The sequence below is a fragment of the Monodon monoceros genome, unplaced genomic scaffold (genome assembly GCF_005190385.1).
Source record: "Monodon monoceros isolate NGI ecotype Baffin Bay Population unplaced genomic scaffold, NGI_Narwhal_1 Super_Scaffold_9, whole genome shotgun sequence".
NCBI lineage: Eukaryota > Metazoa > Chordata > Mammalia > Artiodactyla > Monodontidae > Monodon > Monodon monoceros.
This window is the reverse complement of record NW_021703786.1, coordinates 35,035,330-35,062,127: the sequence shown is the minus strand read 5'-3', so window position 1 is coordinate 35,062,127 and position 26,798 is coordinate 35,035,330. Positions and strand designations below refer to the sequence as shown.

The 26,798-nt window shown below is 39.9% G+C and overlaps 1 protein-coding gene across 2 annotated transcripts in view; it reads left to right on the top strand.

Moving 5' to 3' along the window:
- Positions 1-26,798, top strand: part of MAP2K6 (mitogen-activated protein kinase kinase 6) — a 128,696-nt gene that overhangs the window by 55,197 nt on the left and 46,701 nt on the right. The gene's annotated exons all lie outside the window — the stretch shown is intronic.

The following is a 26,798-nucleotide window of genomic DNA, read 5'->3' as shown; positions in this document are numbered from 1 at the left end:
AGGAGGTACTTTGGCTCCATCCGTGTGGAAGCTGGTCAAAACCTGTGCTGAACTGGAAAGCCGCATGAAGAAAGGAAGTGGGTGGGGGGAGGGTGGGGAGATGGGGGGTGGGGGGGAGGATGGAGAGATGGGAGGGGGCGGGGTGGAGGGTGGGGAGATGGGGGGGCGCCAGACTTGTCTCATGCACACACTCCGCTCCAGATGGTCAAGGAAGGAAAATTCAGGGTGTGGGCAAAGCACACCTTCCTCCACCCTTATCTAGCCGTGATACCTTGGATTATTCCCCGGCCAAGTTCAGTCGTGTGGCGTCAGGCAGCCTGCAGCCTGGCTACCACAGAGCTAGGATATCCTCTTGAGTCCCGAGGATAAAGACTGGGAGGGGTTTTGAGCTGAGCTTCACGTTAAATGTATGTGTCTCCATTTTTCTTCCCGGGTCAGATCAGGCTGTGTTTCAGCTTGTGCTTGCACACACATTCAGTTCACTGAAAAATGATGTGGCCGGTTGCAGAAGGGGCTGTGGTGTGGCCAGTGATCCCAGCCGCTGCCGGAATGTCCAGAACAGGCTGCTTTCTGCAGGAAAGAGACTCCAATAGCCAGAGCGACTTACTCTATTTCAATAATAAATCTTAGCCCTAGTTAATGGCCTGTGTATTCAAAGCAGTGTTAAATATGACAGAATCTCAGTGCCACCTTAGAATGTGGACAGTTTCTCGGAGCCATATGTAACAGATTCTGACTGATGGTGAGACTATTTGGGGAGCTAAGCCCAGGAAATGTGCTTTTACTTTCTATAATATGTCTTTGGCTGCACAGTTACTTGGTGTTTCCTCTTCCCCGGCACAGAAGGGTTTGGAGAGTTAACCTGATATTCCCAAGTTGAAAGATTTCATACTTGATTTTGTAAAATTTAAGAAAAAGTCATTTAAAAGAACCATTCAGCTGTTTACGAGGCTTATATTCTTGAGAGCTAAGCGTTCTAAAGAACTGAGTATCGTTTCCTAGAGTTTCGCATCTCCCTTTGGCCCCTTCATGTTCTTTCACTTTCCTTCCACAGCACGTGGAACACCGTGGTTGCTCCTCTTGCTGCTTGTGGCTATCTCTGCGCCCCTCCTCTTTGTCATAAGACATTCTGTTCCTCCCACCAGCCCCAGCCTGTTTGCACCTTGGCACACGGGGAGAACAGGACTCTTTGCAGAGTCTAACCCCTGGGACGGTACTAGTTTCAGCTTTTCAGAGACCAAAGCCCTGGCCCAACAGGGCCCAGCTTTTGGATACTGAGGCAACGGGGAGAAGTAGCGATGCATTTCACTTCACAGATGGTAGTCCATGGCATAGAAGGAGGAAGCTCTCGTGGCATCTTTCACTATAGCCCCTGGGAAGTTTGGAAAAGTTCCATTTCATTCTTACTTTTTTGGATCCTGAAATAAGAGTCTGTAGTACAAGTCAGGAATATAGAGATTGGTAGGAGAGACAAAGAAAGAGAACAACTCAAGTCTCCCTGGAGAAAACTTAAACCTCCAGAGCAGGTAAACAAACAAAATGCTTGTTGGGAAAACAAAATCATTTGAAAGTAATAGGAAAAAAAGAATTTAAAAAGTAGCGTTTCTTCCTGATTTAAAATAAAAGGCAATTAGGTGTTAGGGTGGAAAAGCTGGATCTCTAGCTTGGGCTTTGGGTTCAGACCTGGATGGGAATACATTCCTCTGTGTTTGAGTATCCAAATTTCCTAATGACCCACCCACATGACCATATTTAACTTAATTACCTCTTTAAAGACCCTGTCTCCAATTACGGTCTGAGATGTTGGGATTAGGACTCCAACATATTAATTCTGTGGAAGGGGTCATTCAGCCCGTTGTACCCTCTGCTTTCAGTTGTCTTGGGTATAAACTCAGAAGAATTGCTAGATCATACAGTAATTCTCTTCCTAATTTTTCGATGAAATAGCTTATTTTTGTAGAGTGACTATGAGACTCAAATGCATATAAAGGGCGTGGCATAGGGCTGGGCTCAGAAAATGTTAACTGTGTTAGTTGTATAGGCCATAAACTAGTCTGACCACAGAATTTTCCGGCAAAGAAATCGAGTCCAGAAAAGTTAAGCAACTTATGACTCAAGTTTCTAGTTAGCAGCAGACTCAGAAAAAGAACCTAGGTTCTGACAACGTCAAGACTCTGGATACCACCACGCACCACTTCTTTCCAGTCGTTTAAAGACTGTTCTGTTACTTGTTATTAACTACTTACTGGCTTTTATGGCATTTGATTTTATTCTTCATGTTTTAAACTTAGTTTTCTGAATAGGTAATATATTTACATGGGTCAAATTGATAAAGTATACAAAGATTTAAAGTCTATTGTCTTTTTCCCACTTTCGTCCTCCAATATCCTGGCTGCTCTCCCATTTGCAACCAATATTGCTATTTTCTAATGTGTTGCACCTACTTCTTCACTGAGTCCATCCCCTATTGTTGTACATTTGATGTTACGGGCAGTGCTGCATTGAATAAATTTGTACATACATCATTTCAATAAGAGGGAGGTGTATCTGTAGGATATAGGTCTAGTGGTGGAATTGCTAGGACAAAGGGAATGTGCATTTGTAATATAGATTTTTGTCAAACCACCCACAATAGGGCTTATACCAATTTACACTTTTACCATCATCTTAGGGAATTTTAAATAACAAGGAGAAATTACTATACTATTCCAGACCCTACTTTATTTATCTAGTGATGGTTGTCTACATGAGGCGTTGGCAGGAGTCAAGGCAAAATCAGAGGACATTCTCCTCAGGTCAGGAACAAGTCAAGGACGTTCGATTTTGCTGCTTCTATTCAACAGTATATTGCCAGGGCAATTAGGCAAGAACATGAAATAGAAGCCAGGCACATTGGAAAGTAAGAAGTAAAGATATCACTGTTATATATAGAAAACCCCAAGGAATCCACTAAAAAACTATTAGAACTGATAAGCCAGTTTAGCAAGGTTGCAGGATACAAATTCAATACACAAAAATCAATTGTGTATTTGAAAAGCAATTTGAAAATGAAATTAAGAAAAACAATTCCATTTATAATAGTGTTAAAATGATAAAATAATTGGGAATAAATTTAACAAAATAAGTGCAAGTCTTATACTCTGAAAGTTACATTGTCAAGACAAATTGAAGAAAGCCTCAGTAATTAGAAAGATATACCATGTTCAGGGATCAGAACATGGAGTATTGTCAAGATGGCAATACTCCCAAATTAATCTACAGATTCAATGCAATCCCATCAGAATTCCTGCTGGCTTCTATGCAGAAATTGACAAACTGATCCTAAAATTCATATGGCAATTCAAGGGACACAGAATAGCCACACAACCTTGAAAAAGAACAAACTTTGAGAAATCACACTTCCTGATTTCAAAACTTACTGCAAAGCTACAGTAATCAAGACAGTTCATACTGGCATGAGAATAAACATACATCAATGGAATCAAATTGAGAGCCCAGAAATAAACCCTGATTACAATCAGTTGATTTTCAACAAGCGTCCCAATATAATTCAATAGGGAAAGAGTAGCCTTTTCAGCAAATAGTGCTCAGACAACTGGATATCCACATGCAGAAGAGTGAATTTAAGCCCCCTCCTCACACCACATACAAAATTACTTCAAAGTGAATCAAAGACCTAAATGTAAGAACTAAAACTCTAAAATCCTTAGAAGAAAACATAGGTGTAAGTCTTCATGACCTTGGATTAGGCAATGGTTTCTTACGTATGACAACAAACTCACAGGCAACCAATGAAAAGAGAGAGAAATTGGACTTCAGTAAAATTAAAAACTTCTGTGTGGCAAAAGACACCATCAAGAAAGTAAATAGACAACCCACAAAACAAGAGAAAATATTTATAAACTATGTATCTGATAAGGGACTTGTTCTAGAATATGTAAAGAACTTTTACAACTTAATAATATAAGACAAGTAATCCAATTAAAAAACAAGTAAAGAATTTGAACAGACATTTCGCTGAGAAGATATATAAATGGTCAATAAACATGAATTATGCTCAATGTCATTATCAGAGAAATGCAAATAAAAACCACATGAGATATCACTTCATATCCACTACGATGACTGTTGTCCAAAAAACAGAAAATAAGTGTTGGTAAGGGTGTAGGGAAACTGGAACTTTCATACATCGCTGATGAAAATGTAAAATGGTTTAACTGCTTTGGCACTTTCAAAAAAGGTAATGTCTGGTCCTATTGTAGACCTTGGGTTTTGCAACTCTGGAGATTAAGAATTCCAACTCTTTAGTAGCAAACTTTCTAAAATTTATTGAAGAGTAAAATGCATCGTGTACTCACATATGGCCTTTGAGATTCATGGATGGTTCTTGAGCTGGGAACCACTTCTGACTCTTTTGTTTCCAGGTTTTATGATGAGCAGCTTTGGAATGGGGAGGTTCTGAGAAGAAATAAGGAGGGTTTAGAGCACATCTACCGACTTTCCAGCCTTACATAACTGAGTTGCTTGTTGGAATTTTCTCTTGTTTCTCATAGAATATTAGCTACTTCCTCAGGAGCTCATATACTGCAAGAGTCCTTGGTAAGATTTCATTTGAAACTATAGGAACCCCCTCTGCTGACCTATTCTGGCTGTTTCTAATGTTTCTTGGCCTCGTGCTTCCTGGACCCCATGGGAAATCATGGCAGAACCCCATTATGTGTCAGTACTTCCCTTCACATAGAATTTTGTCTTTGTTGTCACTCTTAATGTCCTTCTTTTTTCTTGTCTTAAAGAGGGACCCTCCACTCCTTTCTCTGAGTCTAAACTCTCTCCTCTGGGCTATGGATCCCACCACGTCCCCTAGGATTTTGCCCCATCGGTGCTGTTTCTCTGGTCTCTGTCTCCCACTGGATTCTTTCCTTGGCTGGATTCTTGGTCAAATTTCCCATCATTTTTTAGAAAGCAGTAACAAAAGTGCAAAAAACCCCAACACCAAAACTTCCCTTAGATCCTGATTTCTTCCTTAATATCCTATGTTCTCTTTTTTCCCCCCATAGTAACCTTATTTTGGGGAAAGTCTGTGTCTTTTCCTATTTTCATTGATGTGTACTTTTGATGAAGAGCCTGAGGTTTCAGTTACCAGCCCTGTGCTAAAATTAAGTCTAGAACATATCATACCTAGAACAATTCTGGGTGGGAACGTAGAATGAGACTGCAGCAAGGAGGAGAGAGAATTCTCTAAATGGTTTTCCCAGGCATTGTGCTAGAAGCCCAATGACCACATGTGGACTCGTGTTCTGGTTACATGGACAGATGCAGGGAGAGTGTTATTTGGTATAAGCCCTAGTTTATTTATTTTTTAGGCATTGGAGAACAGAGTGGCATCCTGGAGAGAAAATACTATCCTTAGTAAGAGACAGGAGTTCTTCCTACGCAGAAAGTGCCCCAAGATGGTTGTGGAGATGTATTTGGTTTTGTGCATTTATTTTATTTTGAATGTTAAGGTTTCTGGCATGTAGCTAGATTTACGAGGCTCAGTGGCCTTGAGTGTTTAGTTTAGCCTGAGACTGGTGAATCCGCCAGGAGGAAGTAAGAAGCATGAGGTGAGATTACTGTCAGGATGAGGTGATCAAGGAATTCACTAGTGAACTAAGAGCCCCTTCCTTGTTATTGAGAGGGATATCACCACACAGCACGAGTATCACTGAGACACAGCATTCTGCAAACAGTAGCCACAGTCACAACTCTGAAAGAGTCACTTGACTGATACACTTATCAATTTCAACAGAAACCCCCTTAGGGAAGGGGTGTTAGTTTATAAACACACCACCAAGCTCTCTCATAGTAGGAAACTTTATGATGTTATCAATAAAGCTGGAATAGTGCTCCTTTCAAATACCAGAGTACCATTTAACGAGAAAATTACCTAGTATACAGATGGAATGTTTTCCATTTTAGCATCAGGGGAACTAAAGTCCAGAAAGGTTAAAATGTCTTGGGCAAAGTTCATGGCAATATGGCTTTTCAGTTGAGTCTGGATCTCCCGATAGACCTAGTTCATGTCACGATAGTTCCTGGTAAACAGATTTATAGCTTGCATTTCTTGTCTAGAGAAGTCTCCACACAGAAGTAGAAAATCTGTATAGGAGATTTAATCCAGGACTTTTTCCTCTGCCTCTCAGATTTTTTTTTACCCTTAAAAAAATTTTTTTTAACATCTTTATTGGAGTATAATTGCTTTACAATGGTGTGTTAGTTTCTGCTTTATAACAAAGTGAATCAGCTATACATATACATATGTCCCCATATCTCCTCCCTCTCGCGTCTCCCTCCCACCCTCCCCATCCCACCCCTCTAGGTGGTCACAAAGCACCTAGCTGATCTCCCTGTGCTAAGCGGCTGCTTCCTACTAGCTATCTGTATTACATTTGGTAGTGTATATATGTCAATGCTACTCTCTTTGTCCCAGCTTACCCTTCCCCCTCCCCATGTCCTCAACTCCATTCATTCTCTACGTCTATATTCCTGTCCTGCCCCTAGGTTCTTCACAACCATCTTTTGAATTATTATTATTCCATATATATGTGTTAGCATACGGTATTTGCTTTTCTCTTTCTGACTTACTTCACTCTGTGGCAGTCTCTAGGTCCATCCACCTCACCACAAATTACTCAATTTCATTTCTTTTTATGGCTGAGTAATATTCCATTGTATACATGTGCCACATCTTCTTTATCCATTCATCTGTCGATGGACACTTAGGTTGCTTCCATGTCCTGGCTATTGTAAATAGAGCTGCAATGAACACTGGGGTACATGACTCTTGTTGAATTATGGTTTTCTCAGGGTATACGCCCAGTAGTGGGATTGCTGGGTCCTATGGTAGTTCTATTTTTAGTTTTTTAAGGAACCTCCATACTGTTCTCCATAGTGGCTGTATCAATTTACATTCCCACCAACAGTGCAAGAGGGTTCCCTTTTCTCCACACCCTCTCCAGCATTTATAGTTTGTGGATTTTTTGATGATGGCCATTCTGTGAGGTGATACCTCATTGTAGTTTTGATTTGCATTTCTCTAATGAATAGTGATGTTGAGCATCCTTTCATGTGTTTGTGGGCAATCTGTATATCTTCTTTGGAGAAATGTCTATTTAGGTCTTCTGCCCATTTTTGGATTGGGTTGTTTGTTTTTTTGATATTGAGCTGCGTGAGCTGCTTGTATATTTTGGAGATTAACCCTTTGTCAGTTGCTTCGTTTGCAAATATTTTCTCCCATTTTGTGGGTTGTCTTTTCGTCTTGTTTATGGTTTCCTTTGCTATGCAAAAGCTTTGAAGTTTCATTAGGTCCCATTTGTTTATTTTTGTTTTTATTTCCATTTCTCTAGGAGGTGGGTCAAAAAGGATCTTGCTGTCAAGATCCTTCATTGATGTCATAGAGCGTTCTGCCTATGTTTTCCTCTAAGAGTTTTATAGTGTCTGGTCTTACATTTAGGTCTTTAATCCATTTTGAGTTTACTTTTGTGTATGGTGTTAGGGAGCGTTCTAATTTCATTCTTTTACATGTAGCTGTCCAGTTTTCCCAGCACCACTTATTGAAGAGGCTGTCTTTTCTCCATTGTATATTCTTGCCTCCTTTGTCATAGATTAGTTGACCATAGGTACATGGACTTATCTCTGGGCTTTCTATCCTGTTCCATTGATCTATATTTCTGTTTTTGTGCCAATACCATACTGTCTTGATTACTGTAGCTTTGTAGTATAGTCTGAAGTCAGGGAGCCTGATTCCTCCAGCTCCATTTTTCTTTCTCAAGATTGCTTTGGCTATTCAGGGTCTTTTGTGTTTCCATACAAATTGTGAAATTTTTTGTTCTGGCTCTGTGAAAAATGCCATTGGTAGTTTGATAGGGATTGCATTGAATCTGTAGATTGCTTTGGGTAGTATAGTCATTTTCACAATGTTGATTCTCCCAGTCCAAGACACATGGTGTATCTCTCCATCTGTTTGTATCATCTTTAATTTCTTTCATCAGTGCCTTATAGTTTTGTGCATACAGGTCTTTTGTCTCCCTAGGTAGGTTTATTCCTAGGTATTTTATTCTTTTTGTTGCAGTGGTAAATGGGAGTGTTTCCTTAATTTCTCTTTCAGATTTCTCATCATTAGTGTATAGGAATGCAAGAGATTTCTGTGCATTAGTTTTGTATCCTGCTACTTTACCAGATTCATTGATTAGCTCTAGTAGTTTTCCGGTAGCATCTTTAGGATTGTCTATGTATAGTATCATGTCATCTGCAAACAGTGACAGCTTTACTTCTTTTCCGATTTGGATTCCTTTTATTTCTTTTTCTTCTCTGATGGTTGTGGCTAAAACTTCCAAAACTATGGTGAATAATAGTGGTGAGAGTGGGCAACCTTGTCTTGTTCCTGATCTTAGTGGAAATGGTTTCAGTTTTTCACCATTGAGAAAAATGCTGGCTGTGGCTTTGTCATATATGGCCTTTATTATGTTGAGGTAAGTTCCCTCTGTGCCCACTTTCTGGAGGTTTTTTTTTTTTTTTATCATAAATGGGTGTTGAATTTTGTCGAAAGCTTTTTCTGCATCTACTGAGATGATCATATGGTTTTTCTCCTTCCACTTGTCAATATGGTGTTTCACATTGATTGATTTGCGTATATCGAAGGATCATTGCATTCCTGGGATAAACCCCACTTGATCATGGTGTATGATCCTTTTAATGTGTTGTTGGATTCTGTTTGCTAGTATTTGGTTGAGGATTTTGCATCTATGTTCACCAGTGATATTTGCCTGTAGCTTTCTTTTTTGTGACATCTTTGTCTGGTTTTGGTATCAGGGTGATGGTGGGCTCGTAGAATGAGTTTGGGAGTGTTCCTCCCTCTGCTATATTTTGGAAGAGTTTGAGAAGGATAGGTGTTAGCTCTTCTCTAAATGTTTGATAGAATTCGCCTGTGAAGCCATCTGGTCCTGGGCTTCTGTGTGTTGGAAGATTTTTAATTACAGTTTCAATTTCAGGGCTTGTGATTGGTCTATTTATATTTTCTATTTCTTCCTGGTTCAGTCTCGGAAGGTTGTGCTTTTCTAAGAATTTGTCCATTTCTTCCAGGATGTCCATTTTATTGGCATATAGTTGCTTGCAGTACTCTCTCATGATCCTTTGTATTTCTGCAGTGTCGGTTGTTACTTCTCTTTTTTCATTTATAATTCTATTGATTTGAGTCTTCTCCATTTTTTTCTTGATGAGTCTGGCTAATGGTTTATCAATTTTGTTTATCTTCTCAAAGAACCAGCATTTAGTTCTATTGCTCTTTGCTACTGTTTCCTTCATTTCTTTTTCATTTATTTCTGATCTGATCTTTATGATTTCTTTCCTCTGCTAACTTTGGGTTTTTCGTTTGTTTGTTTGTTCTTCTTTCTCTAACTGCTTTAGGTGTAAGGTTAGGTTGTTTATTTGAGACGTTTCTTGTTTCTTGAGGTAGGATTGTATTGCTATAAACTTCCCTCTTAGAACTGCTTTTGTTGCAGCCCATAGATTTTGGGTCATTGTGTTTTCACTGTCATTTGTTTCTAGGTATTTTTTGATTTCCTGTTTGATTTCTTCAGTGATCTCTTGGCTATTTAGTAGTGTATTGTTTAGCCTCCATGTGTTTGTACTTTTTACAGATGTTTTTCGTGTAATTGATATCCAGTCTCAAAATGTTGTGGTCAGAAAAGATACTTGATACGATTTCAATTTTCTTAAATTTACCAAGGCTTGATTTGTGACCCAAGATATAATCTATCCAAGAGAATGTTCCATGAGCACTTGAAAGTGTATTCTGTTGTTTTTGGATGGAATGTCCTATAAATATCAATCAAGTCCATCTTGTTTAATGTGTCATATAAAGCTTGTGTTTCCTTATTTATTTTCATTTTGGAGGATCTGTCCATTGGTGAAGGTGGGGTGTTAAAGTCCCTTACTATTATTGTGTTACTGTCGATTTCCCCTTTTAAGGCTGTTAGCATTTGCCTTATGTATTGAGATGCATAAATATTTACAATTGTTATATATTCTTGGATTGATCCCTTGATCATTATGTAGTGTCCTTCTCTGTCTCTTGTAATAGTCTTTATTTTAAGTCTATTTTCTGTCATATGAGAATTGCTACTCCAGCTTTCTTTTGATTTCTGTTTGCATGGAATCTTTTTCCATCCCCTTACTTTCAGTCTGTATGTGTCCCTAGGTCTGAAGTGGGTCTCTTGTAGACAGCATATATACGGGTCTTGGTTTTGTATCCATTCAGCCAGTCTATGTCTTTTGGTTGGAGCATTTAATCCATTTTCATTTAAGGTAGTTATCGATATGTATGTTCCTATTACCATTTTCTTAATTGTTTTGGGTTTGTTTTTGTAGGTCTTTTCCTTCACTTGTGTTTCCTGCCTAGAGAAGTTACTTTAGCATTTGTTGTAAAGCTGGTTTGGTGGTGAATTCTCTTAGCTTTCAGTTGTCTGTAAAGGTTTTAATTTCTCTGTCGAATCTGAATGAGATCCTTGCCGGGTAGAGTAATCTTGGTTGTAGGCTTTCCCCTTTCATCACTTTAAATAAGTCCTGCCACTCCCTTCTGGCTTGCAGAGTTTCTGCTGAAAGGTCAGCTGTTAACCTTATGGGGATTCCCTTCTATGTTATTTGTTGCTTTTCCCTTGCTGCTTTTAATATTTTTTCTTTGTATTTAATTTTTGACAGTTTGATTAATATGTGTCTTGGCGTGTTTCTCCTCGGATTTATCCTGTATGGGACTCTCTGCGCTTCCTGGACTTGATTGACTATTTCCTTTCCCATATTAGGGAAGTTTGTAACTATAATCTCTTCAAATATTTTGTCAGTCCCTTTTTTCCTCTCTTCTTCTTCTGGGACCCCTATAATTCAAATGTTGGTGCATTTAATGTTGTCCCAGAGGTCTCTGAGACTGTCCTCAATTCTTTTCATTCTTTTTTTCTTTATTCTGCTCTGCGGTAGTTATTTCCACTATTTTATCTTCCAGGTCACTTATCTGTTCTTCTGCCTCAATTATTTTGCTATTGATTCCTTCTAGAGAATTTTTAATTTCATTTATTGTGTTGTTCATCATTGTTTGTTTGCTCTTTAGTTCTTCTAGGTCCTTGTTAAACGTTTCTTGTATTTTCTCCATTCTATTTCCAAGATTTTGGATCATTTTGGATCATCTTTACTATCAATACTCTGAATTATTTTTTCATGTAGACTGCCTATTTCCTCTTCATTTGTCTGGTCTGGTGGGTTTTTACCTTGCTCCTTCATCTGCTGTGTGTTTCTCTGTCTTCTCATTTTCTCTGTCTTCTCATTTTGCTTGGGGTCTCCTTTTTGCAGGAGGTTCGTGCGTTGCCGTTGCTTTTGGTGTCTGCCCCCAGTGGCTAAGGTTGGTTCAGTGGGTTGTGTAGGCTTCCTGGTGGAGGGGACTAGTGCCTGTGTTCTGGTGGATGAGGCTGGATCTTGTCTTTTTGGTGGGCAGGACTGCGTCTGGTGGTGTGTTTTGTGGTATCTGTGAACTTACTATGATTTTAGGCAGCCTCTCTGCTAATGGGTGGGGCTGTGTTCCTGTCTTGCTAGTTGTTTGGCATGGGGTGTCCAGCCCTGGAGCTTGCTGGTCACTGAGTGGAGCTGAGTCTTAGTGTTGAGATGGAGATCTCTGGGAGAGCTTTCACTGTTTGATATTATTTGGGGCTGGGAGGGCTCTGGTGGACCAATGTCCTGAGGTTGGCTCTCCCACCTCAGAGGTTGAGGCCTGATGGCCGGCCGGAGCACCAAGACCCTGTCAGCCATTTGGCTCAGAGGAAAAGGGAGAAAAAGAAAGAAATAAAGAAAGAAAAATAAACAAATAAAGTTATTAAAATAAAAATTTTTTAATTATTAAGGATTAAAAAATTAAAAAGTATTTAAAAAATAAGAAAGAAAGTAGAGAGCAACCAAACGAAAAACAAATCCACCCATGATAAGAAGCACCAAGAACTGTAGTAAAAAAAAAAGTAATAACTGGACAGACAGACGCTAGGACAAATGGTAAAAGCAAATGTATACAGACAAGAGCACACAAAGAAGCATACACATACACACTCACTAAAAGAGAAAAAGGAAAAAATATATATATTAAAAAAAAAAGGAAGAGAGCAACCAAATCAATAAACAAATCTACCAATGATAATAAACTCTATATACTAAACTAAGATAAACATAAAGCCAGAAACAAATTAGATGCAGAAGGCAAACCCCAAGTCTACCGTTGCTTCCAAAGTCCACCTCCTCAATTTTGGGATGATTCATTGTCTATTCAGGTATTCCCCAGGTGCAGGCACATCAAGTTGATTGTGGGGATTTAATCCGCTGCTCCTGAGGCTGCTGGGAGAGATTTCCCTTTCTCTTCTTTGTTCTCACAGCTCCTGTGGTTCAGCTTTGGATTTGGCCTCGCCTCTGCCTGTAGGTCGCCTGAGGGCGTCTGTTCTTCGCTCAGACAGGAGGGGATTAAAGGAGCAGCTGATTCGGGGACTCTGGCTCACTCAGGCGGGGGAGGGGGGGGAGGGAGGGGTACGGATGCGGGGTGAGCCTGCGGCAGCAGAGGCCAGTGTGATGTTGCAAGAGCCTGAGGTGCGCCGTGTGTTCTCCTTGGGAAGTTGTCCCTGGATCACTGGACCCTGGCAGTGGCGGGCTGCACAGGCTCCCGGGAGGGGAGGTGTGGATAGTGACCTGTGCTCGCACACAGGTTTCTTGGTGGCTGCAGCAGCAGCCTTAGCGTTTCATGCCCATCTCTGGGGTCTGTGCTGGTAGCCGCGGCTCGCGCCCATCTCTGGAGCTCGTTTAGGCGGTGGTCTGAATCCCCTGTCCTTGCGCACCCAGAAACAAAGGTCTCTTGCCTTTCCGGCATGTCCAGACTTTTTCCCGGATTCCCTCCCAGCTAGCTGTGGTGCACTAGCCCCCTTCAGGCTGTGTTCACGCAGCCATCCCCAATCCTCTCCCTGAGATCTGATCTCCGAAGCCTGAGCCTCAGCTCCCAGCCCCGCCTGCCCCGGCGGGTGAGCAGACAAGCCGCTCGGGCTGGTGAGTGCTGGTCGGTACCAATCCTCTGTGCGGGAATCTCTCCGCTTTGACCTCCGCACCCCTGTTGGTGCGCTCTCCTCCGTGGCTCCAAAGCTTCCCCCCTGCTGACCCCCCGTCTCCGCAATTGAAGGGGCTTCCTAGTGTGTGGATACTTATCCTCCTTTTCAGCTCCTTCCCCGAGGTGCAGGTCCCTTCCCTATTCTTTTGTCTCTGTTTTTCTTTCTTTTGCCCTACCCAGGTACATGGGGGAGTTCCTTGCCTTTTGGGAAGTCTGAGGTCTTCTGCTAGCGTTCAGTAGGTGTTCTGTAGGAGCTGTTCCACATGTAGATGTATTTCTGATGTATCTGTGGGGAGGAAGATGATCTCCACGTCTCACTCCTCCGCCATTTTGAAGGGCCCTCTGTCTCCCAGATTTTATGTGTCGTCCTGACACAGTTCAGCAAGAATCCTTCTACAAGCCCACGGAAATAAGACTTTTGCTAAAAAGTAATTGTGGTTCAAGGACGAAATGTAGTTACATGGGAAAGCTGACTGGTCAGCTCTGTGTAAGCTCTGTGTATCGGGACAAGGCCCTTGAAGTGGAGGTAATACTTACCCCATGGAGTTGTAGTGACCATTAAGAATTTATGAGAAATGCTGAGCACTGTGCCTTGCATGTTATACGTTCTCAGTATTAGTTGCTTTTATTATTTTCACGAGCTGCTACTTGTAAGAAAGCACCTGCCTGCAACATGGATGGACCTAGAGATGATCATACTAAGTGAAGAAAGTTAGAAAGTGAAAGACAAATACCATGTGATATCACTTATATGTGGAATCTAAAATATGACACAAATGAACTTATCTACGGGACAGAAACAGACACACAGACATAGATAACAGACTTGTGGCTGCCCAGGGTGGGAGGAGGTTGGGGAGGGGTGGATTGGGAGTTTGGGATTAGCAGCTGCAAACTATCATATAGAGAATGGATAAACAACAAGGTCCTACTGTAGAGCACAGGGAACTATATTCAGTATCCTGTGATAAACCAGAATGAAAAACAATATGAAAAAGAATGTATATGTATATGTCTAACTGAATCACTTTGCTGTACAGCAGAAACTAATACAGTACAACACTGTATATCAACTATACTTCAATAAAATAAATTAAAACAATAACAACAAAGAAAGCACTTGCCCCAAATAGCAGTGTAGCTGACCTGGCAACTTTCAGTATTTATTTATCCAACACATGCTTATCCTGTGGTCCTGCCTATATTGCGCTTTTGCTCCTTTAGTCCCACCAAGGTAGATATTGGTATTCTCATTTTAAGGATGAGGCTTAGATTCATAACTTCTTAAGGTCTTACAGCTAATGAGTGCTATGGCCTGGCCCCTTCCCGTAAGTCCTCTTTTTTCACAGTGCCATGTTGAGTTGTTTTCCAATTTAACCATCTAATTATATATAGATATGAATGGGCACTTCCCTCAGGCCTTCACCCTGCTCCCCAGTAATAAAGACTTGTAAGAAGTGCCATCCATACTCTACAATTGAAATCAATCCAATACAGACCTGTGAACTAAAGAAAATCTTATTTGTTTTTTGTTTGGTTGGGTTTTTTTGTTGTTGTTTGTAGATTTCCTGATGATACCCATTCTAACTGGTGTGAGGTGATACCTCATCGCAGTTTTGATTTGCATTTCTCTAACAATTAGTGATGTTGAGCAGCTTTTCATGTGCTTCTTGGCCATCTGTATGTCTTTTTTGAAATGTCTATTTAGGTCTTCTGCCCATTTTTGGATTGGGTTGTTTGTTTTTTTGATATTGAGCTGCATGAGCTGTTTATATATTTTGGAGATTAATCCTTTGTCCGATGATTCATTTGCAAATGTTTTCTCCCATTTGGAGGGTTGTCTTTCCATCTTGTTTATGGTTTCCTTTGCTGTGCAAAAGGTTTTAGGTTTCATTAGGTGCCATTTGTTTATTTTTGTTTTTATTTCCATTTTAGTGCCATTTGTTTATTTTTGTTTTTATTTCCATTACTCTAGGAGGTGGGGCAAAAAAGATCTTGCTGTGATTTATGTCAAAGAGTGTCCTGCCTATGTTTTCCTCTGAGAGTTTTCTGGTGTCTGATCTTACATTTAGTTCTCTAATCCATTTTGAGTTTATTTTTGTGTATGGTGTTAGGGAGTGCTCTAATTTCATTCTTTTACATGTAGCTGTCCAGGTTTCCGAGCACCACTTATTGAAGAGACTGTCTTTTCTCCACTGTATATCCTTGCCTCCTTTGTCATAGATTAGTTGACCATAGGTGCGTGGGTGTATCTCTGGACTTTCTATCCTGTTCCATTGATCTGTATTTCTGTTTTTGTGCCAGTACCATATTGTCTTGATTACTGTGGCTTGGTAGTGTAGTCTGAAGTCAGGGAGTCTGATTCCTCAGCTCCACTTTTTTCTCTCAAGACTGCTTTGGCTATTTGGGGTCTTCTGTGTGTCCATACAAATTTTAAGATTTTTTGTTCTAGTTCTGTAAAAAAATGCCATTGGTAACTTGAATGGGATTGCATTGAATCTGTGGATTGCTTTGGGTAGTATAGTCATCTTCATAATATTGATTCTTCCAATCCAAGAACATGGTATATCTCTCCATCTGTTGGTATCACCTTTAATTTTTTCCATCAGTGTCTTATAGTTTTCTGCATACAGGTCTTTTGTCTCCCTAGGTAGGTTTATTCCTAGGTATTTTATTCTTTTTGTTGCAGTGGTAAATGGGAGTGTTTCCTTAATTTCTCTTTCAGATTTTTCACCATTAGTGTATAGGAATGCAAGAGATTTCTGTGCATTAATTTTGTATCCCGCAACTTTACCAAATTCATTGATTAGCTCTAGTAGTTTTCTAGTGGCATCTTTAGGATTCTCTATGTATAGTGTCATGTAATCTGCAAACAGTGACAGTTCTACTTCTTTTCCAGTTTGTATTCCTTTATTTCTTTTTCTTCTCTGATTGCCATGGCTAGGACTTCCAAAACTATGTTGAATAATAGTGGTGAGAGTGGACATGCTTGTCTTGTTCCTGATCTTAGAGGAAATGCTTTCAGTTTTTCACCATTGAGAATGATGTTTGTCATATATGGCCTTTATTATGTTGAAGTAGGTTCCCTCTATGCCCACTTTCTGGAGAGTTTTTATCATAAATTGGTGTTGAATTTTGTCAAAAGCTTTTTCTGCACTATTGAGATGATCATATGGTTTTTATTCTTCAATTTGTTAATATGGTGTATCACATTGATTGATTTGCATATATTGAAGAATCCTTGCATCCCTGGGATAAATCCCACTTGATCATGTTGTATGATCCTTTTAATGTGTTGTTGGATTCTGTTTGCTAGTATTTTGTTGAGGACTTTTGCATCTATATTCATCAGTGATATTGGTCTGTAATTTTCTTTTTCTGTCATATCTTTGTCTGGTTTTGGTATCAGGGTGATGGTGGCCTCACAGAATGAGTTTGGGAGTTTTCCTTCCTCTGCAATTTTTTGGAAGAGTTTGAGAAGGATGGGTGTTAGCTCTTCTCTGAATGTTTGATAGAATTCACCCGTGAAGCCATTTGGTCCTGGACTTTTGTTTGCTGGAAGATTTTTAATCACGGTTTCAATTTCATTACTTGTGATTGCTCTGTTCATATTTCCTATTTCTTCCTGGTTCAGTCTTGGAAGGTTATACCTTTCTAAGGATTTGTCCATTTCTTCCAGGTTGTCCATTTTATTGGCATAGAGTTGCTTGTAGTAGTCTCTTAGGATGCTTTGTATTTCTGCCGTGTCTTTTGTAACTTCTCCTTTTTCATTTCTAATTTTGATTTGAGTCCTCTCCCTCTTTTCCTTGATGAGTCTGGCTAAAGGTTTATCAATTTTATCTTTTCAAAGAACAAGCTTTTTGTTTTACTGATCTTTGCTATTGTTTTGTTTCTATTTCATTTATTTCTGCTCTGATCTTATGATTTCTTTCCTTCTGCTAACTTTGGGTTTTGTTTGTTCTTCTTTCTCTAGTTCCTTTAGGTGTAAGGTTAGATTGTTTATTTGAGATTTTTCTTGTTTCTTGAGGTAGGCTTGTATAGCTATAAACTTCCCTCTTAGAACTGCTTCTGCTGCATCCCATAGGTTTTGGATCGTCGTGTTTTCATTGTCATTTGTCTCTAGGTATTTTTTGATTTCCTCTGATTTCTTCAGTGGTCTCTTGGTTATTGAGTAACGTATTGTTTAGCCTCCATGTATTTGTGTTTTTTACGTTTTTCCCCCTGTAATTGATTTCTAATCTCACAGCGTTGTGGTCAGAAAAGATGCTTGATATGATTTCAATTTTCTTAAATTTACTGAGGCTTGATTTGTGACCCAAGATGTAATCTATCCTGGAGAATGTTCTGTGCCCACTTGAGAAGTGTAATCTGCTGTTTTTGGATGGAATGTCCTATAAATAGCAATCAAACCTACCTGGTCTATTGTGTTATTTAAAGCTTGTGTTTCCTTATTAATTTTCTATTTGGATGATCTGTCCATTGGTGTCAGTGAGGTGTTAAAGTCCCCCACTATTACTGTGTTACTGTCGATTTCCTGTTTTATAGCTGCTAGCAGTTGCCTTATGTATTGAGGTGCTCCTATGTTGGGTACATATATATTTATAATTGTTGTATCTTCTTCTTGGATTGATCCCTTGATCATTACATAGTGTCCTTCCTTGTCTCTTGTAACATTCTTTATTTTAAAGTCCGTTTCTTGTGATTTGAGTATTGCTACTCCAGCTTTCTTTTGATTTCCATTTGCATGGAATATCTTTTTCCATCCACTCACTTTCAGTCTGTATGTGTCCCTAGGTCTGAAGTGGGTCTCTTGTAGACAGCATATATATGGGTCTTGTTTTTGTATCCATTCAGCGAGCCTGTGTCTTTTGGTTGGAGCATCTAATCCATTCACGCTTAAGGTAATTATTGATACGTATGTTCCTATTACCATTTTCTTAATTGTTTTGGGTTTGTTTTTGTAGGTACTTTTCTTCTCTTGTGTTTCCCACTTAGAGTAGTTCCTTCAGCATTTGTTGTAGAGCTGGTTTGGTGGTGCTGAATTCTCTTAGCTTTCGCTCGTCTGTAAAGCTTTTGATTTCTCCACTGGATCTGAATGAGATCCTTGCCGGGTAGAGTAATCTTGGTTGTAGGTTCTTCCCTTTCATCACTTTAAGTACATCATGCCACTCTCTTCTGGTGTAGGGTTTCTGCTGAGAAATCAGCTGTTAACCTTATGGGAGTTCCCTTGTATGTTATTTGTCATTTTTCCCTTGCTGCTTTCAATAATCTTTCTTTGTCTTTAATTTTTGCCAATTTGATTACTATGTGTCTCGGCATGTTTCTCCTTGGGTTTATCCTGTATGGGACTCTCTGCGCTTCCTGGACTTGATTGACTATTTCCTTTCCCATGTTAGGGAAGTTTTCAACTATAATCTCTTCAAATATTTTCTCGGGTCATTTCTCTCTCTCTCTTTTCTTTCTGGGACCCCTATAATGCGAATGTTGTTGCATTCAATGTTGTTCCAAAGGCCTCTTAGACTGTCTTCATTTCTTTTCATTCTTCTTTCTTTAGTCTGTTCCACAGCAGTGAATTCCACCATTCTGTCTTCCAGGTCACTTACCCGTTCTTCTGCCTCAGTTATTCTGCTATTGATTCCTTCTAGTGTAATTTTCATTTCAGTTATTGTACTGTTCATCTCTGTTTGTTCTTTAATTCTTCTAGATCTTTTTAAAACATTTCTTGCATCTTCTCGATCTTTGCCTCCATTCTTTCTCCAAGGTCCTGGATCATCATCACTATCATTATTCTGAATTTTTTTTCTGGAAGATTGCCTGTCTCCATTTCATTTAGTTGTTTCTCTGGGGTTTTATCTTGTTCCTTCATCTGGTACATAGCCCTCTGCCTTTTCATCTTGTCTATCTTTCTGTGAAGGTGGTTTTTTTTCCACAGGCTGCAGGATTGTAGTTCTTCTAAAGAAAATCTTATAAAATTAGTATATCCAGGGATCATTATAAATTATCTCCTTGAATTTTTGGTCAGCCATTAAAACCAGTTTGGGGAAACTGTATAGGTAGCTGTGTGTAAGGCATCATGATGCATATTTAAATTTATATCTTTCCCTCCCATTTCTGATCACATAGGTAGGTGGATCATTCTATGGATGCAACAGGGAATTTATGTACAGTTGACACTTGAACAACGAAGCAGCGATTGGGCACTGACACTCCCTGCCCCCACCCCACACACAGTCAAAAATCTGCAGACTGCTATCTCTGCCTGAAAAACAAATGAATTGATCAGTGACTCACCCCGGGGCAGGAAGCTCAAACAGTTTGGGTAGAATCAGGACTCAAACCCTAGTTCTTTTGGTTCCACATATTGTGAGCTCCGATTGAGCATAAACTTTCCCCCACACTTAGTTCATTTAAAGAACTATAAAATGAAAATACAGATACCATATTTATTGAAAAAAATCCACATATAAGTGAATCGGTGCAGTTCAAACCTGTGTTATTCAAGGGTCAACTGTACTTTCTTTTTGCAATTAGTCTTAGAGATGAACTGATTTACAAGTTTCAAGGTGAGTGCCTGGAACAATTTCTAGACATATGACCAAGACTAGAGAACTCCACTTCTTTGACACGCAGAGTTATGGCACTGCCTGAAGCAATATTTGTTAATTACGGTGAGATAAGGACCTAAGTCCTTCTATAGGACTGTGGAATTTTCCCTTAAGGGTTCCATGAGGATCTGAAATAGTAATGAAATACGAGTAGACATGCATAAAAAAAGTTGTTTGCTTTCTCTTTTCAGAAAACCTCACATTTAAGTTTTGCGGTTTTCTTGAAGCTATTTCTTAGTCTTTGTTTTTTTATCAACCATCCTGAACCTCTAATCAGAAGTGTCACCAGTGGGGGATGCATGAAGCCAGCAAAGTATGTGGCAGAACAAAAGGCAGAGGCCACTGGTTTTCTGCCAGGCTGTGGTTTGTAAAACATGACTCTCAAAAACATCCAGCCTCCCTGGAGAGAAAAAAGTGAGAGATACTGCAGAAACAGCCATGGGGAAGAGGATGATCCTGAGTTTTTTCAGGCTGCAGGGTTGGAGTGTCAAGGTGAGGAATCTTGCCATATTTTCTGAGATTGCTTTGGCCCTGGTTTCTTTACCTTCTTTTTTCTTGTTGACAGGGGACATGAAGAATTTCACAATGTGACATAGGCCTGGGGAAAGGGTACATTTCTTCCTTGGCCCCAAGCTAGGGAGAAATGAAAGGAAGCCAGCACCATCTCCTTTGTTCCAGAGAAAGGCATCTACCAAGGAACATTTACTAATACCTATTCCTTCTTGTTTGCATTTAATTTCTTAACTCTGTTTTGCCCCCTTGTTTTGTCAAGTTAAGACTTTCTAGATGTTTCTTGAATCCAGGGATTAGCAGGCTCTAAGTTTCTACCACCACAGGCAATGCAGGAACACAGGATCCTCAGGAAGGCTTAGTGGCAGAAGCTGCTGAGGAGGAAATAAAGAGAGTGAAAATGAGTTGGTGAAAGAAAGAAAACAGAAAAGGAAAAAGTAAGAAATCCGTTTGGTAGAGAGCGTGGCAGCTTGGGTATAATAGGAAGGACACTGGATTACTTCAATAAATGTTGAAAGGGAATTTGGTAAAATTGAGCATCCACTTCTAATACAGGCACACCTTGTCTTTACTGGGTTTCGCTTTATTGTGCTTCGCAGATATTGCATGTTTTACAAATTGAAGGTTTGTTGCAACCCTGCCTCGAGCAAGTCTATCGGCGCCATTTTTCCAACAGCATTTGCTCACTGATGGTTGGCATTTTCTAGCAATAAAGTATTTTAAATTAAGGCATGAACGTTGTTTTTTAGACATAATGCTGTTTCGTGCTTAATAGACTATATTGTCAACATAACTTTACCATGCACTGGGAAACCAAAGAATTCGTGTGACTTGCTTTTTTGCGATATTTGCTTTATTGCCCTGGGCTGGACCGGAACCCACAGTATCTCCGAGGTCCGCCCGTAGTGTACTAGTTTCTTGTAACTGCTGTTAACAAGTAACCACAAACTTGGTGGCTTAAAACAGCATAAATTTATTCTTTCACATTTCTGGAGGCCAGAAATCCAGAATCAAGGTGTCAGCAGGTCAGGCTCCCTCCAGAGGCTCTGGGATAAAGAATCCAGCCTCCAGGAGCTGCTGGCACTTGTGGCGTTCTTCAGGTTGTGGCTGAATCCCCTGGCCTCTGCCTCCGTCTGCTCCTCCGTGTGTCTCGTGTCTCTCAGCCTCTCTGCTATCAGGAAGCTTTGTGATGGCATTTAGGACCCAACTGGATAATCCACGATAATCTCCTCATCCCAGAACCCTTCCTTTAATCACATCTGCTGAAACCTGAGCATGCTAACACTCACAGGTTCTAAGGATTACGGTATGGGCAAGTCTTTGAGAGCCTTGATAAGATATTTCACTCAGTAAACATGGATGGCTCTATCCTTCTTCTGTCAAACTGAATCTAAAACCAGCATAATTTTTTTTTTTTCTTATTGGAGCATAGCTTTACACTCCTGTGTCAGTTTCTGCCATACAGCAAAGTGAATCAGCCATATGGATACACATATCCCCTTTGTTGGATTTCCTTCCCATTTAGGTCACCACAGAGCACCGAGTAGAGTTCCCTGTGCTATAGGGTACATTCTCATTAGTTAATCTATTTTATACGTAGTAGTGGATATGTCAATCCCAATCTCCCAATTCATCCTACCCCACCCACCCCCCTTTCCCCCTTGGTATCCATGTTTGTTCTCTACATCTGTGTCTCTATTTCTGCTTTGCAAATAAGACCATCCATACCATTTTTTCTAGATTCCACATACATGCGTTATTATATTATATTTGTTTTTCTCTTTCTGACTTACTTTACTCTGTATGACAGTCTCCAGGTCCATCCACGTTTCTGCAAATGACACAGTTTTGTAAAACCAGCATAGTTTTTTTAAGGTGAAAAGCTAGAAAGAGTTCTCTTAAAGTCAGGATTGAGTGAAGCTGCCTTTCAATGCCATGAATATTTAATAACTTTTAGACATAGCAGCCAATGAACTTATATAAGAGGTATAAATATTAAAAAGATGTGTAAAATTAATGGAGAAAAAAATGGACAGATTAATAGGTGGTATTGGGACAACTATCTAGCTATTTGGGGAAAAGGAAAGAATGTTCCTGCCTTGTAAAAGTGCAAAGGCCATGAAGTGATGTAAAAATTTTAAATTCTGTATAATCAAAAAGGGGGGAAAAACCCAACCCCAAGTGGGCAGACACACTCACATATGTGTGTGTTTTGTGATTCAAGCTACAGAAGGGGCAATGTCTTCTCTTACAAATAAAACAACAATAAAACCCTAACATAAAAATGAGCAAATGGCTTCAACAGGCAGTTCATAGAAACATAACTACAGATGTCAGTAGACATGTTAAAAATATTCAACTTCATTACACATTTTTAAAGGGTGATTAAAAACAATGAGGTACCTTTGTTTACTCATCAAATTGACAAAGATTAAAAAGTTTGTTGACTACCCAGTGTTGCTGAGGGGTTATTTATTTATTTATTTATTTCTTCCTTTTTCCATTAAGAGTTTAGGAGCGTTTACTAGGATGCAAAGAATTCAGCAATTTAGTTAAAAGCAGGTGAGGCCACCTGTGATGCCGCTGTGCCAAACGGAGCAGTGGAGTTTCCGTCTGATCGCACTCTAGCTAACAAAGGGGCACACAAGCCCACAAGGCGCGCCCTCAGAATGAGTGGGGAACTGTATAGGGCAAATGACCAGATTTCTTCAGCAAAGTAATCGCATTGGGTGGGGAGGGGTGGACAACAAGAAATGGAGGGAGAGCTTATAGATTGACAGGGACCTAAGAAATTCTATCACCTAATCTTAAAACATTGTATTTTGACTTCCGTGTGCACCGCAGTCTGCTCACCACCAAAATTTAGTTTCCATCCATCAGCATAGGGTGGATCCCCCTTTACCCATTTTACTCTCCCCTTCCTTTCTGGTAACCACTGCTCTGTTCTCTGTATCTACATGTTTGGTTTGGTTTGGTTTGTTCATTTAATTTGTTTTTTTGCTTTTTTTTTTTAAATTGATGTGGACCATTTTGTTTTAAGTGTTTATTGAATTTGTTACAATACTGCTTCTGTTTTATGTTTTGGTTTTTTGGTTTTGGGCTGCGAGGCATGTGGGATCTTAGCTCCCCAACCAGGGATCAAACCAGCACCCCCTGCACTGGAAGGTGAAGTCTTAACCACGGGACTGCCAGGAAAGTCCCCTTTGCTTTTTATATAGCAAGGACCTAATTTTGATCCTGATTCAAACACAGCATAATTTAAGAGTATTTAGAATATTTATAAACAAGATAATTATTTATCTTACTTATTTATTAGGAGGCAATTAGAATTATTTATTTACTGGAGTATAGTGGATTTACAATGTTCTATTAGTTTCAAGTGTATACATAGTGATTTGATATTTTTATAGATTATACTCCATTTGAAGTTATTACAAAATATTGGTTAGATTTCCTGTCCTATACATTAATTACATTCTTGTATCTTATTTATTTTATACCTATGGTTTGTACCTTTTCATCCCCTTCTCCTATCTTACCCCTCTCCCAACTCCTCTTCACAAGACAATTAGAATTTTGAACACTGAGTAGATATTAAGAAATTACTTATTTGTTTCCGTGTGATAATGGTATGATGGTTATTTTTAATAGTCAATTTCCTTTAGAGAGATCTGATAAAATAGTTATGGATGGAATGATTTGATGTCTGGGAATGTGGGTGGGGTGTAGATGAACCAAAATTGGTCTTAAGTCGGTATTTTTTGAAGCTGGGGAATAGGTACACAGAGGTTGATTATAACTGTTTTGTTTACTTTCCCATGTATATAAAACGTTCCACAATAAAATATTATTAAAAGGGTGGGTAAGACAGAAACAGAGCCACAAAAAACACTGAGTCAGAAATGAGTATGAATATGAGTCCAGGTTTGGCCTTAAGCCTTTTAGCCATCAACCCAAGGAAGGAAACACATTAGAGGAACATTCACATCATCCATAGGCAGAGATTATACAGGAGAAACCAACTCTTCTTGTTATTGGTAACACATATTTTTACCCAAGAGTCTTTATAAAGAAGACATTATGGTTATTCAAAGGGGGAAAGGTTGGGTGGGGGAGGGATAAATTGGGAGATTGGGATTGACATGTACACACTGCTGCATATAAAATATATAACCAACAAGGACCTACTGTAGAGCACAGGGAACTCTATTCAATATTCTTTAATAACCTAAATGGGAAGATAATTTGAAAAGGAATAGCTATATGTATATGTGTAACTGAATCAGGGGTAACTGCTGTACCCCTGAAACTAACACAACATTGTAAATCAACTGTAGACCAATAAAAAATAAAATTTTTTGAAAAAGAAGACATTATATAAGGTAATCAAAAACAACCTTACAGAGATGAATTTCAGAGTCCCCTTTTTAAAAAAATTAATTAATTAATTTATTTTTGGCTGTGTTGGGTCTTCGATTCTGTGCGAGGGCTTTCTCTAGTTGCGGTAAGCGGAGGCCACTCTTCATCGCGGTGCGCGGGCTTCTCACTATTGTGGCCTCTCTTGTTGCGAAGCACAGGCTCCAGACGCGCAGGCTCAGTAGTTGTGGCTCACGGGCCTAGTTGCTCCGTGGCATGTGGGATCTTCCCAGACCAGGGCTCGAACCCGTGTCCCCTGCATTGGCAGGCAGACTCCCAACCACTGCGCCACCAGGGAAGCCCCAGAGTCCCCTTTTTAAGGTGACCTCAACATGGGTCAATGACATCATGGTAGAATGCAGCTCACTAAAAGAAATTAGGTAAATCTGGGGGAGAAGCAGGATGGACTGTACTGGTAGCACTCTTAGAAGACATATAGATCAAGAACTCTCCTCTGTATTTCTCTGCACTTCTTAGTCTTCAAGCAGCTGGTTGAATGAAAATTATGACCCTGTAGTTTTCCTCGGCTAAAGGGAGGTGATCTCAGTGCTATTAAAATTGTGATCTTAAACTCTATTCGATACTCTGTAATGGCCCATATGGGAAAAGAATCTAAAAAAAAAGAGTGGATATATGTCTATGTATAACTGATTCATTTTGCTGTACACCTGAAACTAACACATTGTAAATCAACTCTACTCCAATAAAAATTTTAAAAATATTGTGATCTTAGACCAAAGGGAAAAAAGAATCCACTTCTCCCAAGAGAAAAATGCAGTCTTCTTACTATCCCTCTTTTTTAACTATTAAAAGAGAATTTTCTGTGATTCAGTAGCTATTCAAGAAAATCATTACATTTTGGAAATTTTCAAACATACTCAAAGACAGACATACAGTGAGCACCGTGTGTCCATCACTCAGCTTTGACAATTACTAGCTTATTTCACCTCTATCTCCACCCCACCCCACTCCCATATTATTCTGAAGCGTATCCTAGAATCATATTATTCCACTTGGAGACATTTCAATATTTTTCTCTAAAATGTAAGTGCAATTTTTAAACCTAACCAGAATGGAGCATGCATTTTGAAAAGATGAGCCACATCCCTCAATTTCTTTGCCACTGCTGCCATATTTTTATTGTAAAGCGGTATTTTTAACACCCTGTGACTGCGTTTCCTTTTGATAAGACTCATGAATGAAGCGGCATGTAAACGAGGAAGGAGATGAGTACAGACGGTGGGCCCTCCCCGCCTCACCCTCACGCACACCCCCTGCTTTCACTGGGCCCCAGACCACAACGGGAGGGCCTTGGCTGTGCTTTGCTTTTAGGTTCTTTCAAAAGCACAAAGTCAGCACCAAATGGTTAACGTGACTAAGCATATACTTCAGCTCGACCGGGTCTGGAAAAAGAACTTCAGTTCCGGGAAGCTGTAAGAAAACTCTGAGTGCTCTCATCCTTTGAAAATAGGACCTTTTCTGAATAGTGGATGGTGCTGCTCTGCACTCGCTGGTTTTTCTCCTTGGACACCTCCAGAGATTCTTGGTGTCCTTCGCTGATGCTTCATTTACATCTCATTCTCTCAAAATGTTCTTACATAGGCTGCTTTCCGTTCTCTTTCTCGTTTCTCTGCCTGTCTCATTCAACTTTCTACTTCTCTGTTTGTCACTCACAGATTTTCATATCCGCCCCCCCCCCCGCCCCCGCCATCCCTCTCTGAAGCTCCATGTGCCTGCTAGAAATCTGCCAGGTGTTCCTTCAGCTTATCCCTAGCACATCTAAGGGCTGGAGCTCATTCTCTGCCTTCTCCCACCTCCCACCCCAACTGGCCTGACTTTCCTTTTTTACTTAATTTTATCTAGGTGGGGAAAAGCCAGATGGCTACCACTGTTACTACTATAGCTTAGCTTCTGGTCTTCTATACTTCTTCTTATCCAGGAAATTACCAGAGCCTATAGATTTTGCCTCTGTGAAGTTTAAGCAACGTCAATTTATTAGCCAAGTTGCTGTGGTCTCTACCTCTCATTTTTTGGGTCTAGTGCTTACTCTGCACCTGGGTAAGGCATGGGGTCCGGCTCTGAAGAGCTCGCCTTCTAGTGGAAGAGAC